General features: G+C 58.2%; 1 long non-coding RNA gene across 1 annotated transcript; it reads left to right on the forward strand.

Moving 5' to 3' along the window:
- Positions 1–738: 738 nt before the first annotated feature.
- Positions 739–11,771, forward strand: LOC112669893 (uncharacterized). The gene is made up of 3 exons (XR_004818676.2): positions 739–855; positions 2,073–2,549; positions 11,177–11,771. It is a non-coding gene; the product is annotated as an uncharacterized LOC112669893 (long non-coding RNA).
- Positions 11,772–15,380: the final 3,609 nt, after the last annotated feature.

A 15,380-nucleotide genomic window follows, 5' to 3' on the forward strand; every position in this document is an offset into this window, starting at 1 on the left:
TATGCAAGCCTGCCTGTGCACAGGGAGATAATCTGGCAAAATAACTAGGGGAGACACAGGTATCCTACCCCCGAGACGCTCGTGAATGCGGGCCTACGACTCAGGACCACGCAGAAGCAAGTGGGACCACAGAAGCACGGGGAGAAGCAAACCAGCTCCCCTTCGAGGTGCACACACAGGCCCAGAGCAGCCCAATAGCTGTCGATGTGTGCAAGAAGACACAGAGTTTAGGGATTTGTCTTTCCAGAACACAGAGACCTGGACACCATGGAGTTCACTAAGATCCAGAAAGTTCCAGTGACAGGCTGCAGCTCACCGTTGGCTCACTGGCAGGCTGAGAGGCTCAGTGTTCTCAGCCCAGATGGGGTCGGGTGGTAGCCACACACAAGCAAGGGACCTGAAGGTGAGCTTGACTATTACCCCCCCCACCCCGCCCCATCCGCCAGGCATGTCCTGAAAAACAGAAACTGTTGCTGCCATGTGGAGACACAGTTGAACTCTTGGCCTCTGGGGCGCACAGTCCAGCTCACACTGACGAATACACACAAACAGAACTCTCGGAGAGAAGAGGAAGAAATGTCGAGCTGGCCAGGGGGCTGCAGATCCCTGCCGCCCCCAGGGCCTAAACCCTGGGAGTAACGTGGGTGAGACTCCGGCCTCAGGCTGCCTCGCCTACCTTCCCAGGCCTTGAGATGGTCTTCCGCCCTCCCATGTTAAAGGTTGGGTCAAGGCCTGGAAGGCCCAGGATAGCCACAAGGGGGCGCATGAGCACTGGCTAATCCCTTCAGCCCAGGCTCCTCCCCAACCCTCCTCCACGGATTCCTAACTATGTGATAAGCTCCGGTTCTCTGCCAGGTGAGAGGACCCAGAGAGGGGGCAGGGGAGGGGAAAGGTGGTTAGCGCAAAGGAAGAGGCACTTACCTTTGCTTCAGTGGGACTGGAGGTTAGAGGGCGAAAGTTTGGCAGGAGAGGCAGAGTCAAAAAATAAGAGCTAGAATGTACTGGGCTCCAAGCTCTTCTGGATTTTGATATGCATTAGCTCCTCTAATCCATAACTGTATGAACTCGGTTATCCCATTATTCTACTTTCATTGGGGGTATTGTGGGTGCAGTATGGCAGGTATGATGCTCACTTTATACACAGAGCTGCTGTAAGGATTAGATGGGTCAGTATGATTATGTGCCAAGCACTAGGAACCCTGCCCACTTGTTACCGCCAGTTGTGGGAACACATCCCCATTTTACAGATGGGGAAACCAAGACACAGTTAACAAGGAATGGCCTCAGGGGCAGCTGGGTAACTGTCAGTTGAGCATCGACTCTTGATCTCAGCTCAGGTCTTGATCTCAGAGTTGTGAGTTCAAGTCACAGTGTGGAGCCTACTTAATTCAGAACAAAACAACACAAGGAATGGCCTCAGGATTCAATCATCGGCAGGAGAGTGTGGGCTTACCCAGTTATTAGGCCCGCTGGTAGGCCCAGTCAGGGAGCCCCAGGGGCAGCGGGGAGCCACTAGAGAATTTTAGTAGGAAAGGAACAACAGTTAGTTTTTCATGCTGGCTGTAGGGGAGGCTGCGGGGTGCTGGTGGGGGTGGTGGGCAGGGCAGCCTGGTGGCAGGGTGACACTGGTCAGGTAGAGGTCATCATCATGGTCCCAGCTGTGACTAAGATGGCAGTGGAGGAATAGAGAGAAGACAGGTAAGACAGATTTGAGAAACATTAAGGAAGCAGCCTGGAGGGACAAGTTTCATGCTAGAGCTGGGGGGTGGGGCGGGGGCAGGGCAGAAAGCAGTGAATGGAGAAGCAGATTTGGGAGAGGGTAGGAGTTTGTGGGGCATCCGAAGGGAGAAACCTGTAGGCCCCTGGCTCCATATCCTCAAACCAGAACATATAAAAGAGCCACCCCCAGATTCCCCTGCCCCACCTTCCCTGGAGAGCCTGGGGGATGTGTGAGGCCAGGAACCCTAAACTCTAGCTCCCTTCCGTTCAGGGTCTGGGGGCTCTGGGCTCCACGGGGATGGCACTGTGCCGTTCTCTGTCATCCAACTTGACACCCTGACCCTTGCCCGCAGGGCAGGACTGGGGAGTCTCACTCACCCTCTCTGGCTGCCTGTCGCCCAGCGTGGGACAGGCGGGAAACATCCCCTGCTCTCCCACACACACTTCGAGGCTTCAGTCTCCTACAGGATCTCATCTAATCCTCACAACAACCTGGGAGTAGATCCTTATTACCTTAGCTTCACAACTGCAGGAGCCACCTCGGAGGTAAGGGGCTTGCCCTGGGTCACAGAGCTGGTGCCTGGACCAGCCCTCTGCCAGGACCTTCGCTGCATATTTTCGGCTCCTGCCCGCTCGGCTCCCAGCACCACTGGCTCTTGGTGGCTATCATGGGGAGATGGGGGGCCCCACACCCCGCAGTTTAGGTCTCAATGCAGGGCCCAGGATGGGGCAGAGAGAGAGCGAGCCATGTTTTGGAGTCACCAGAGCTCCCGGGGAAGACCAAGGTCCAGCGTCAGTCCCAGCCAGGAAAACCAGGAGAGAAGAACTAGGTAGGTGGGGGAGAGCTTCCCAAAGGGTGGGGGTGGAGTGGGACGTGTCTAGGCAGGCAAGTGGGGACAAAGAGGCAGCCAGGTGAGCCGCCAGCCCAGATTCAAAGTGGGGCTGAGGCTGTGATTGGTGGCCCGCGTCCCCCGCCCCTCCCCTTCTCCCTCACCTCCCAGGCAGTTGAGAAAGCGGGACGGGGTCGGCAGGCCCCTCGGCAGGGACTCCCCCAGCACGGAGCGGCGGCTGCCGGGGCACTCCGGGCGCCACCTCCCCTACCCCAAGCCCAGCCGGGGCCCTGTCTGGCAGGTCGGCGCCGCCCTCAGCCCCAGCGACCCCCCAGGAGCGGGCCTCGGGCCCCCCAGCCCCCCCGGGCGGTCCCCTCGGGGCGCCTCCTGTTCTCGGACCCCCTCCCGGTCCAGCCGGTCCTGCCGACCCCACTTCCGCGCGGGCGACCCGGCCCTCCCGTGCCCGGATCCCCGCCCCGCGGGGCGCAGGGAGGCTGCCCGCCCGCCCCGGGCCCTGGGGACCCGCGCGCAGCCGGGCGGGGCGGGGCGGGGCGGGCGGGGGCCGCTAGGTGCGCAGCCGGCTCGGCGGGGGCCGGGCGGGAACCCGCAGGTGGCGGGGCGCGGGCGGCTCCGGGGCGGCGGGCCGGGCTCCGGTTTCTGCCGCGAGGGGCGGGGCGGGCGCCGGGGGCCCCGCGGAGGCCGCGGCCAATCCCCGCGCGGCGGGCCTCTCCCCGCGCCCCCGGCCGCCAATCCCGGCCCGGCCCCGCCGCCCCCGCCCCGCCGCGTCCTTTGTTCCCGCTCCCGGCCCCCGCCCGGCCCCCGCCCGGCCCCCGCCCGGCCCCGCCGCCCCGCGCCGGGCTGCAGCCCGCGACTTCCGGCCCGTGTGCCCGCGCCGTGTGCCCGGTGTGCGCGCGCGTGTGTAGGCCCGGCCCCGGGGCACCGGCGCAGGCCTGCGGGCAGCCGCCCCGGGGAAGCTCCGGCGAGAGGCCGACCTTTGGCCACGGGCAGGGGCCACGGGGGAGCCCCGGGTGGGAGCACGGGCGCCCGGGCTGCACCCCTCTCACTGGGCCAGAGCCTCCCTCCCCCTGCGCTTCCCCGCTTTTGCGCAGGCTGCTTCCCTCTGATGAGCCGCGCGGCTTCTTTCCAGACTCCTCTTGGGGGTTGCGTTCTCTGTGCTGCTCTTGGGAGGCGCAGGTGCCTCTGGTGTCGCCCACTCACCCAGCGCGGGCCCGTCCGGTCTGGGTGTGTGGCCAGTGCAGCAGGCAGGATCCCAGGGACCCAGACTCAGTAACCCGACCGCCTGGCAGAGTGTGGTGCTCCCTGCGTGCGCACTCAAGGGACAGCAGCAAGCCATCATCCCAAATACGACCAGAGTCACTCTCCGCCACCTTCAGGCCTAATCTTGGTTCCATTTGAGATTGAGGCTTGTCCTTTTAGGCCTGTTACAAGGATTAAAATAGCTAAAATCTTTGAAGAACAGAGTGACCGCCTGGTAAGGAGCCACCACACCCACTCAGCAGGCCACGGCCCCTGCCATACCATGGACTTGCCCTGTGGGAGCCCTTGCTGCTTTCAAGTTCACAAATCCAGTAGTTACCTACCACCTCCCCACCCCTTCACCCCCCCACCCCGTGCCTGCCACAATGCCCTCCCTTGACCTGACCTCTGAGCCTTCTGTTCAGGACTCCATCCTCAATTCCCTTCTCCCCTTATTCCATATCTTGGCGAGCTCATCCACCCCCAGACCTCCACCTGCCCTGCTATAACCAGTCTCCTGGATCTTTCCAGAAACCTCCACCTGGATATCCCTCAAGCATCTCAAAGCCAATTTGTCTCAAACACAAGATTCTAATCCTGCTGCACCTACTCCTCTGTACTGCCCAGGCCAGAGACTTGGGTGTCATCCTCAACCCTCTTACCCACAGACTGTCACCAAGGCTGTGCTTCCAGATTGGCTGCCCCGCTGCCCTAGGACCAGCGCCTTGGCCCATGCTCTTCTACTTTTTCCTGTCTTGATCAGCCTCCTTGCTCTCTGTCTCCACAGTCTACAGGGTTTGCTGTTTGCAAAGTTCCTTTTCCCATTGTCCTCAGCATCTAATCCCAACTCCTGATTCTAACTGACAGGGCCCTGCCACCTTAGCCCCAGGCACACAGAATTACTTCAGCTGGAGTCCTTGACACAGCTTAGAACGTTGGGAGTGGAACCATATTCCCAGGGACCCTAATAGAAGCAGTGCCAGGCCGTAGGATGATCAGAAGAATAGCTAAGGCTTGGGTATGTGTGTGTGAACTGGATCAGCAAACAGGCTCTGCAAACAGACTCTACAAACAGGCTCTGCAAACAGGCATACCTGAGTCTGGGGCTTGGCTCTGCACTTGCCCAGTCTGACTTTGCTCTGTTACTCATCCTCTCTGGCTCTCATGTCATGTCCCAGATGAGTTTAATATTGTGTCTTTGAAGGGCTAGAGGAGAACTTAGGACCCAGAGCCAAGGCTGGCCAGGGGCTGCCTCCCCTCTCAGGTGCTCCCCAGAGCCTCAGCATCTAAATTACCTGGAAGGAAAAGCAGGGCCTGAGATGGAAAAGCCATTTGGGAGGCATTGGGGAGGAGGGAAGGGGCAGGGGGGAGGGGAGGCCGACAAAAGAGACCAGCTGCTGTTTGCACACAAACCCCAAGTTGATAATGAGTGGAGGGGAGGGGGGCGGGGCGGGGAAATGTCTTGGCAGGAGCCTCTGCCAGCTGAAGAGTCTGCCCAGAATCACTGTGCCCCTCCCTCCACACCCCCCACTCTGGGCCTTCACCACTCACACCCAGCTGTACATCTGCTCCTAGGACTGCAGAGGGGAGGGCAGGAGGGACCCAGGCTTGGTGATCTGGCCCCTTCAGCCCAAGGCTCAAATCCTCCCCCCTCAGGCCACACACATCCTGAGAGCAGCCTCAGGGAAGCCTACAGGAAAGGCCAGAGCCTAATGGAGCCCAAGGGCGTCCTAGGATTTGGAGCGGACCCAGACTCCCAGCCTCTTGAATGCCTGGTTGAAATGAAGGCCCGCGGAGAAGCTCTGAGTACCTGGAACTCTGGAGAAGAGAGGAGGCTCCCAGACCTGAGGCCTGGAAGAGTCTTCTGGCCCTGGGGCCTACGCCTACAGGGACAGAGCAGCAGACCCGGGCTGCGGATGGGCCCATCAGCCCCTTGGCCTCCCGTAATGCCAGGAAGGTGGCAGATGCAGATAAACAAGGACGAGCAGCCAGGACCCTGGGTGTCGGGTGTGGGAACCCCCACCACCATTTGGTCACCCCCACCTGGACAGCTGTGGAAGTTTCCTCCGCTGTGGCCCCAGGGCCCTGTTCTGTCTAGGCCCACTCCCCCGTGCCGCCCAGGGTCTGGCTGGCCCTTCGGCATCTTCCCTGCGCAGTGTCACCCGTGCCCGTGGCTACTCCTGCCTGTGGGCTGTGGGTGCAGCTGACAGGCTGTGCCCGCACAGGAGTGTGTGCTCCTGCTGCTGCTGCGTGCCAGCCTAGCAACCGCTCCCAGGGGCAGGGAGAGGCAGTACCAGGAGGGGATGCAGCTCTCGTGCGCTCCCCTCCGCCTGCTGCCTCTTTTCCCTCGATGCGCCAGCTCCCTGCCAACACCTGCTCCAGAAGAGGGTCAGCCTTCCACCAGGCTCCAAAGACAGAGGCGGGACCGTGGCAAGCTGCACGTCTTGGGCCTGGGGCTTCTGTGGGCCCGTGCCTCGGGAGCCTGGGGCTGAGCTTTGCAGGGAGCGGCAGGGAGGAGACCTGGCCAGAGCATGGTGGTGGGGAGGACTGTCCCTTCACTTTCCTTCTCAGTGGCTCACCTCTCCCTCTCTCAAGGCCGGAATGGGCAGGAAGAGAGGGCAGGCCACGGAGGCCGGAGAGCTGGGCAACGGCTTGGAGACTAGAATGATAGACACGGGAGCACAGGTTCACAAGGAGGAGGAGCCGTGGGGCCGGGTGACAGAGGTGCCTTGAATGCCAACGTGACAGGAGCTTTATCTGGAATCTGTAGGAGCCACAGAAGATGAAGAGCAAGGAACAAGACGGACAGGGCGGCGGAGAGCCCATGGCCACAAACCAGTGAGAGGTGGCGAGGTGTGTTTGGATGCAGGGCGGCAGTGGCCTGCTGTAGGTGTGGGCCTGGGGTCAGACAGGTCTGGGTTCCAGTCTGAACCTTGGGCCTCTCTGGGCCTCAGCTTCCCCAGCTGTAATTTGGAAGCAACACGAGACCTCCCTGTGGGTCTGTTGGGAGGGCTAGGTGATGCGATGCATGCAGAACTCTCCTGAAAGTGTACTCTTGTCACTAGTAGGGAAAGAGTGGTTTGAAAGGGGGCCCAGGCTCCTGAGTCACAGCGTGGCCTCCACGTGGTCAGAGGGGTGCATGGTTCCTCACCTCCCTTCTTGGTGAGTGTAGGGGGAGCGGTGGTGTATACAGTGAGAAGGTTGGCGGCTCTGGAGAACCCCCCCCCCGCCCCTTCCCGCATGGCAATGGCTGCGTAGCTGCAGACCAGGAGCACAGGACGTGTCCCCGAGCCCAAGCTCAGCCGGAGCGGGTGTGTGGGTAGGCAGGAACCAGGGCTGTTGCAGCAGTGGCTTGCAGAGACCAACCACGGCTCCCATACAAGGCCTTGGGTACCCCGTAGGAAAAGGCAGCGTGGAACTAAGAGGCCAGCACCCGCAGGGTTGTAGCTGGTAAATGGGGCTTGACTTAAAAAGGCCACGAGAGTTCAGAACAGTAAAGCTGCACTTCTCCCATAGGCAGGCGTCTGTGCCCATGTGCCTTTTTTTTTTTTTTTAATTTCATTCATTTATTCATGAGAGACAAAGAGAGAGGCAGAGACACAGGCAGAGGGAGAGCCCAATGTGGGACTCCGTCCCAGGACCCCAGATCATAACCCCGAGCTGAAGGCAGACCAACCACTGAGCCACCCAGGTGCCCTCCATGTGCCCATTTTGTTGAGCCCAAAGGAGTATGTATCCCGGGAACTTTTCCCTCGGCTTGATTTCACCAGGGTAGGACGAGCCTCGGCCGGGGGCTTCAGGAACACCAGGCCCTAAGGATGGAGAGTGTCCACTGAAGACCCTGAGGCCAGTGCCGAGGAGGCCGGCCTGGTGCCACCCTGAGAGGGGACCAGGCTGGCTGGGGCCCAAGGCCTTACCCAGCCTACCCTCTCAGGCCCAGGCCACAGAGGAGGCATTGATGGCAAAAGAGGCGCCCCGAGGCCACTGCAGCTGGCGCAGCATGGACCTCACTGGGCCTTGGAGGGGGAGTGGGATGATCTCTGCAGCACCCAGGCCTCCACAGGGCTCCAGGGCCCAGCATCTGAGCATCTGTGGTCAGTGTGGGTGCCCTGGGCATCCTCGTCCTGAGGTAGTTCCTTGCGGCAAGCAGAACCGACTCAGTGCCTGCACACCCCCCAAAAGGAAAAACCATGGACCTTCCTTCCCGACTGTTGGCAGGAGGCAGAGGGCTCCCCATCCACCTTCTGGCCCCGCAGTATCTCTGCCCTTGCCAGACTGCTCCAGTGACACCCCCACACCAGGCATAATCGGGGCACCTGTGCCTGGTGCCCTCTCTGGCCCAGCTTTTCACCACTGGGCTCCCAGTGAACCTTTTGCTTGTCTGGTGTGCCCTCACTTCCATCTCTGTGCCCTGAAGCCTCTGCTCGGGCTTGCCCCCTCTATGGAGCATTCTGGGATTGCTCCAGGCCGAGTTAGACCCTCATAGGCCTAAACCTATGAGTGTTGTTGTCATCTTATTTCTCATCTCATTTCTAACTGCTCACATGCAGAGTTCCTTAGGGATGGAAGGGGCTCCTCCTCCTCCTCTCTCTCTCCTCATAGGCACAGAGTGAACATTAGAGTGGCCAGTGGCCAGCTCTGCCCCTCGCAGCCTCCCGCCGGTGCCCACGTGAGCTGTCCACTCCGGGGACCACCTGACCAGGGTGTTTTCAGCTGAACAGCCGCAGGCCTTGCAACTATTGCAGGCCAAAGCCCAGATCCATTCACACTCCACACACCCGGGGCACAGGTGGAATGTGCATTTACACACACACTCATATGCACACAGACAAGTGCACATTCAGACAGGCACAGACTCACACACACACACAACACAGATGTGCACACACACCAACACACACCTCAATAGGTGCTCCCACAGACACAGATATGCACGCGCAGCCACACGCTCACACGCAGGCATGCTGCACACAGGCACCCAGAGACACACTCAGAGGCCCGCACGGACACTCTCGCACACGCAGGTAGCACACTCAGCCAGGCCTCAGGCTCAGGAGGAGGAGCAGCCAGCCCCCAGGCAACTGCCACCCCCTTCCTCCTGGAGCTACCAGGCCAGCAGAGGGCGCCCGAGGCCCCTTCCCTCCAGGCCCAGCTGCTGCGGGAGGGGGAGCATGTGGTCACCACCCTCCCTCCCAAGCCGGGTCACCTTTGTTCCCCAGCGCTGGAGGAGGCCACTGAGCCTGGCGACCGCTTGGCCACAGAGTCCTTGAGGCCCTGCTTGGTCTCGCTCCTCTCGGCCCTAGAGATGAGCTGGGGGGCCTTGGGGCACAGCGCAGGGATGGCAGCCACCACAAGGAGGGGAGAGCCAGCCCGGTGTTCAGGGCGTGTTCAGGGCCAGGCCGGCGGGACCATACAGCCCCCAGGGACCTCACAGGCCTGCATCCCTTCCTTTCTCCCCACTGTCTGTCCAAGAGTCTGTTGACATGTTGTCTCCTGGGAGGGGGACTCAGAATACTGAAATGGATGCTAGGACCCCAAGGGCAAGCCCTTTAATCCTTCCTTTCACCAGTGCCCAGCTCTTCTGGCCCCATTGGGCCACTGGTGAGGCCTCTGATTCTGTAAGGACAGAAGCCTGAAGTCTTCCCATCCCCCAACCCTGGAACCCAGCGTCCTGGAGCTACAAGGCAGAGGTTACACCTGGGAGTCATTGAAGACCTGCCTCTGCTGCCTACAGGTTAAAGGCCTTGGGCCATCAAGCCAGTCTTCTGAGCCTCAGTTTTCTCATCCATAAAATGGGCATCCTCCATAAAATGGGCATGGTTAACGGTCACTGCCTTACAGGTATATGCAAGGACAGCAAGGTAGCACATGCAGAGTCCCGGTGTGGGGCTGGGCACCCGGTGCGTGGAAGTTGGGTGTTATCCCTGTCTCGATTCCTGTGTGCTGAGCCCTTTCCTGGCTGAGCCTTTGAGACAGCATCTGGACTCCAGCAGAGAGCCCTGCAGTATGTGCTCACTAAACCCTGGGGCATGAACACCATAGGGGTCAGCCTGGGAATGCCACACCTACGCCATCAGCAAACAGCATGCGTCAGGGACGGCCTGGCAGGGTGCCAGGCCTTGTTTTCCAAGTGGTTTGTTTCTCGGGGACTTGAATGTCTATTCCTGGTGGGGCCTAGCTCACAACCTGGCTTTGTGCCTTGGCTGAACGAGGTTCCTCTTCCGCCTTCTCCCAGGACAGGAGGGCTAGGCTGGCCCGCCCTGTCCACTCCCCTCCAACCTGATTCTTACTTGTCCCACCGTAATCAGGTTCTTTGGAGCTCAGGAGGGGGAGTCTGTGCCTCCTCTTCATCTGGTCCAGGGTAGGGGGGCTCCCCATCCTTAGGGGCATTGGTGCCTCTCCTGAAGGCAGGTGGGGAGCCCCGGCCAAGCCTGTGCCAGGGGTGGGTCCTCCTGTCCCCTGTGGCCCAGCTCCTCATTTAGTGGTCAGTGTGCATGGGGCTGAGCAGGGCCCAGGCAGGCTGCTCTTGTCATTAGCGGCCCGGCCTCCCTCCAAGTGAATTAGCTAGTCCTCCGGGAGCGAGTGCTGAGGCCTGCAGGCTCCTGGCACTGGCCAGTGATTCATTCACCACAGCCTCACCCCCACCAGAGGCCAGCGGTGTCCCTGCCCCCAGACCACTGGCCTGGCTGGCGGCCGGGGAGCGGGAGGCTGGTGTCCAGAGCAGCCCTGGCTGCCCGTCCATCTGCCCCTATCATCCTATTAATCAGGCTGTTCCCTGCTCCCTCGGGTCCAGCTTGCCTGCATCCGCCCACCCCTCCCTCATGCAGGGCTGGTGGCCCTGGACCTGGGCCCAGCCCTGCTTCCGCCAACCTGGCTGCCCTGCCAGGCTCTGTCTCCCGTTCCCTTCATCCCCTGGGCCCCTTGAGTGACCCAGGGGAGGCCCCCCTCATCCTCCTTCCCTCTCTCCCTTTGCCTTCCTGCCCCCCTCAACTGAAGCCCTGGGATTCACTTAACCGGTCTTGATGAAAAACAGGCTCTGTCCATGCATAAGAAGTTCCCAGTAACTGCCTGGGGCTGAGCCCTGCCAGCCTCCGGCTGGGTCTTGGCTTTAGGACTAACTTGGATGAGGAAGGCACCACCTTGATCTCCGCCACAAACGCCCTCAGGAGCCCACATACATCCCTTCAATGCCACTCCACCCCTTATCTTCATTTACTCAACAGGTGATGGGTGTTCAGAAACAGGTGTTGATGAATGAATGAATGAATGAATGCCCTTCCCCATAGCAAATAGTGACTTCTCTTCATCAACTCATGCGACTCACATCTTCTCAGATCTCTGGCGTGAAAACTGTCCTATTGTCCTTACAGAATGGAAAGCACCTACATTTCATGGCCAGAAGACACTAATTCCAGTCCCGGCCTATTGTCTCTGAGCTGTGTGATCAAGTCTCTGAACCAACAGGTCCTCATTCATGGTCTCACGTTGGGCTGACCCCCCTCCCCAGGCTGGCTTTGAGCATTAGAGGCGTTTTATCTTGTGCAAGGAAAACAGGGCATAGAGATACCACCCAAATGGCAGCCACGAGAGGACTCCGCTCAAAGTGCTCTTCCTGGGGGGCCTCCCTGGCACATATGTGTGCCATTTGCCCCTTATTGTTCTATAATCCTTGATGGTTGCTCTGTAATTACTCTCACATGGCTTCATCATAATAAACAGCATCTGCAGAGCAGTTCACAGTTTACAAACTGTATCTTTTTCCTCATCCCGTCCCTACCTTTACAAAAAGAAGCTTAGAGGCTCAGAGACGTCAGTTGATCTCTCTAAGACCACACAGGAAGAAGGAAGCAGAGCTCACCTCTCCCCAGCCTATGGAGCCGGGTGGTCCCTAGCCCACTGTGTCCCTAGTTCCAGGCAGGGGAGGGAGGCATAGGGTAGGAGCTTGGCAGGAGGTAGGGAGGTTACCTGGGGGCGTGGGCACTTCTAAGTCAGGCTGGGTGCATGGGTGTCCGTGCAGGATTGTGTGCTCATCTGTGCACGCAGGTGTTCAGGCTGACACAAGGTGATCCCCAAAGGGGACTTGGGAGGGATCCTGGCTCCCAGGGTGGGATGTGGGCCTGGGTTATTTCCATAATCGCTTTCTGGTTTTATTTTATTTTATTTTTGTTTTATTTTATTATTCGTGAGAGAGAGAAAGAGACATAGGGAGAGGGAGAAGCAGGCTCCATGCAGGGAGCCCGATGAAGACTCCGGGATTGCTCCCTGAGCCAAAGGCAGATGTTCAACCGCTGAGCCACACAGGCGTCCCAATTTATTTATTTTATTTACTAATTTATAAGTAGGCTCCATGCCCAACGGGGGGCTTGAACTCACGACCCCAAGATTAAGAGAAGCATACTCTACTGGGCCAGGCTGGTGCCCCTCCCCTTCTGTGTTTAGGCTTAGGTGACTCAGAAGCTTCCAGAAAAAGGCTAGTCCAAATGAAACGCCTCCATTGGAACTAAAGTTCCGTTATCCCACAGATAAGCTGCATTATTAGCTGTTTGTTTGATTTGCTTATTTGGTTTGGTCAGAACACGGAGACATGGGGGAGGACATATGCTGTCTCAAAGGTGCAGGGAGGTGAGGATGGGCGATGGGGACAGCGCAGCAAGGAGCCACAGAGGGTGGGCTCTGCGGCTCTGCCCCACGAAATAGATGGGGCCAGGGGAGCCTTCAGCCCGGGAAGTCCGGATCCATCTGGAGCAGCACTGCTCATCATCTTTGAAGTCCCAGCTCCGAGGACGCTTCCTCCGGGAAGCCCTCCATAACTGCTTAGGCAGAGCTCATCGGCTCTTTCCTCCGAGTCCTTCGGCTCTGGCCCTCGGGCCTTTCTGACTATGCCTGGCTCCCCTGCTGGGTGGTGAGCAGGGCAGGGAGCCTCTTTGTGTCTGTAGGTTCGTGCGTGTGGCTGCTTCCACTTGGGAAGGTTAGAAACATACAGAAAAATACAAATGAGGGATGCCTGGGTGGCTCAGTGGTTGAGCGCCTACCTTCGGCTCAGGGTGTGATCCTGGGGTCTCGGGATCGAGTCCTGCATCGGGCTCCCTGCAGGGCGCCTGCTTCTCCTTCTGCCTGTGTCGCTGCCTCTCTGTCTCTCTTGTGAATAAACAAATAAAATCTCAAAAAAAAAAAAAAAGAAAAAGAAAAAGAAAGGGACGCCTGAGTGGCTCAGGGTGTGATCCCCGGATCTGGGATCCAGTCCCATATCGGGCTCCCTGCATGGAGCCTGCTTCTCCCTCTGCCTATGTCTCTGCTTCTCTCTCTCTCTCTCTCTCTGTCTCTCATGAATAAATAAATAAAATCTTTTTGCACAGCAAAGGATACAGTCAACAAAACTCAAAGACAACCTACAGAATGGGAGAAGATATTTGCAAATGACATATCAGATAAAGGGCTAGTTTCCAAGATCTATAAAGAACTTATTAAACTCAACACCAAAGAAACAAACAATCCAATCATGAAATGGGCAAAAGACATGAACAGAAATCTCACAGAAGAAGACATAGACATGGCCAACATGCACATGAGAAAATGCTCTGCATCACTTGCCATCAGGGAAATACAAATCAAAACCACAATGAGATACCACCTCACACCAGTGAGAATGGGAAAAATTAACAAGGCAGGAAACAACAAATGTTGGAGAGGATGTGGAGAAAAGGGAACCCTCTTACACTGTTGGTGGGAATGTGAACTGGTGCAGCCACTGTGGAAAACTGTGTGGAGGTTCCTCAAACAGTTAAAAATATACCTGCCCTACGACCCAGCAATTGCACTGTTGGGGATTTACCCCAAAGATACAAATGCAATGAAACGCTGGGACACCTGCACCCCGATGTTTCTAGCAGCAATGGCCACGATAGCCAAACTGTGGAAGGAGCCTCGGTGTCCAACGAAAGATGAATGGATAAAGAAGATGTGGTTTATGTATACAATGGAATATTACTCAGCTATTAGAAATGACAAATACCCACCATTTGCTTCAACGTGGATGGAACTGGAGGGTATTATGCTGAGTGAAGTAAGTCAGTCGGAGAAGGACAAACATTATATGTTCTCATTCATTTGGGGAATATAAATAGTAGTGAAAGGGAAAATAAGGGAAGGGAGAAGAAATGTGTGGGAAATATCAGAAAGGGAGACAGAACATAAAGACTGCTAACTCTGGGAAACGAACTAGGGGTGGTGGAAGGGGAGGAGGGCGGGGGGTGGGAGTGAATGGGTGACGGGCACTGGGTGTTATTCTGTATGTTAGTAAATTGAACACCAATAAAAAAAAAAAAAAAAAAAAAAAAAAAAAAAAAAAAAAAAAAAATAAATAAAATCTTTTTTTAAAAAAAGAAAAATACAAATGAGAATAAAGCAAGCGCCCATGCACCTGCAGGGACTGGCTGGGTGCCCTGGTGCCTCGGCCCCTCGGTGGGAAGGAGGCTTCGGTGACCGCTGTCATCCCAGGCGCACGCCGGTGTCTGCACACTCATGAACACACACGCGTGGCCCGCATTCATGAGACACGTCGCCCGACGTGGATGCGGGTATGTGGTCACGGTCGTATTTACAGCACACGTGCACACCCAGAGTCTGGAAAGGGGCCTGTTCCAGCGAAGAGTGAAGCGGGCCCAAGGCCGGGCGTGGCCGCTGCGTGCCCACCATGTGCCCGCAGGTGCCCGGCGCCGAGGTCCCCAGGCCAGCTGCCGCTCCCTCTGTGCTTCTGACTGAACACAGCTCCCTCAGCTCCCCAGAGCCCACACGTGAGCCAGCAGGGCTGGGGCTTCCTGACCCTGTTTCCGGGGTTTCAGGCTGCAACGCTTGGCTGTTTGCCAGCCTTTCCTGCTGAGCCCTCTGCCAGGCCCGGCCCCTGACCTCCAGCGGCGAGGACGCAGCAGGCAGTCCTGTCTCCTGGATGGCTTACACACGGGGTGGCCGCCCCCGCCCCCAGGTGGGGACAAGGGAGCAGGGATCAGTACCTTCAGGGCACAGCTGGGACACCTGAGACTAATACCACTACCCACACTGCCACAGTTTCTGGAAAGGCGACAATCGTGAGCTTTGTGCACTGGGAAGGGGAATCACCATCAAGTAAGAACAATACAAGTTATCAATATGTTCTAAGTCGAGGGTTGCTCTGTCATTGAGATGTGAGCAGAATGACTGCGGCCCGGTGTCCTGGAAGAGCTCCCATGCCCCCACACTCTGCAGAGTGAGTCAGCTCTCTCCACCTTGACCCCAACTCAGCTCCCACCCCTGCTGGCACATTGGGAGCTTCAGGTCCTTCGCTGGACTCAGAGAGGCTCTAAGCCCCAGAGGGCAGCTGGGGTAGTAAGAGGGTCCTCTCACATTTTATAGGGGATTTGTCAGCCCCTCGGGGTCTCGGGCTTTCCCCAGGGAGCCCGTTCAGGGAGCGAGGGGGTGCTGGGCTGGGTAGTGGCTCTTCCCTGCCTGCCTTTGGGTTCTCTGAAGGACCGGCCCAGGCCCAACCGTGGAACGTCCAGGTTGACGGTCCCAGGAGACGGGCAGGGAGGCTGCGTTCTG

The sequence above is a fragment of the Canis lupus genome, chromosome 25 (assembly GCF_003254725.2).
Source record: "Canis lupus dingo isolate Sandy chromosome 25, ASM325472v2, whole genome shotgun sequence".
Taxonomy (NCBI): domain Eukaryota; kingdom Metazoa; phylum Chordata; class Mammalia; order Carnivora; family Canidae; genus Canis; species Canis lupus.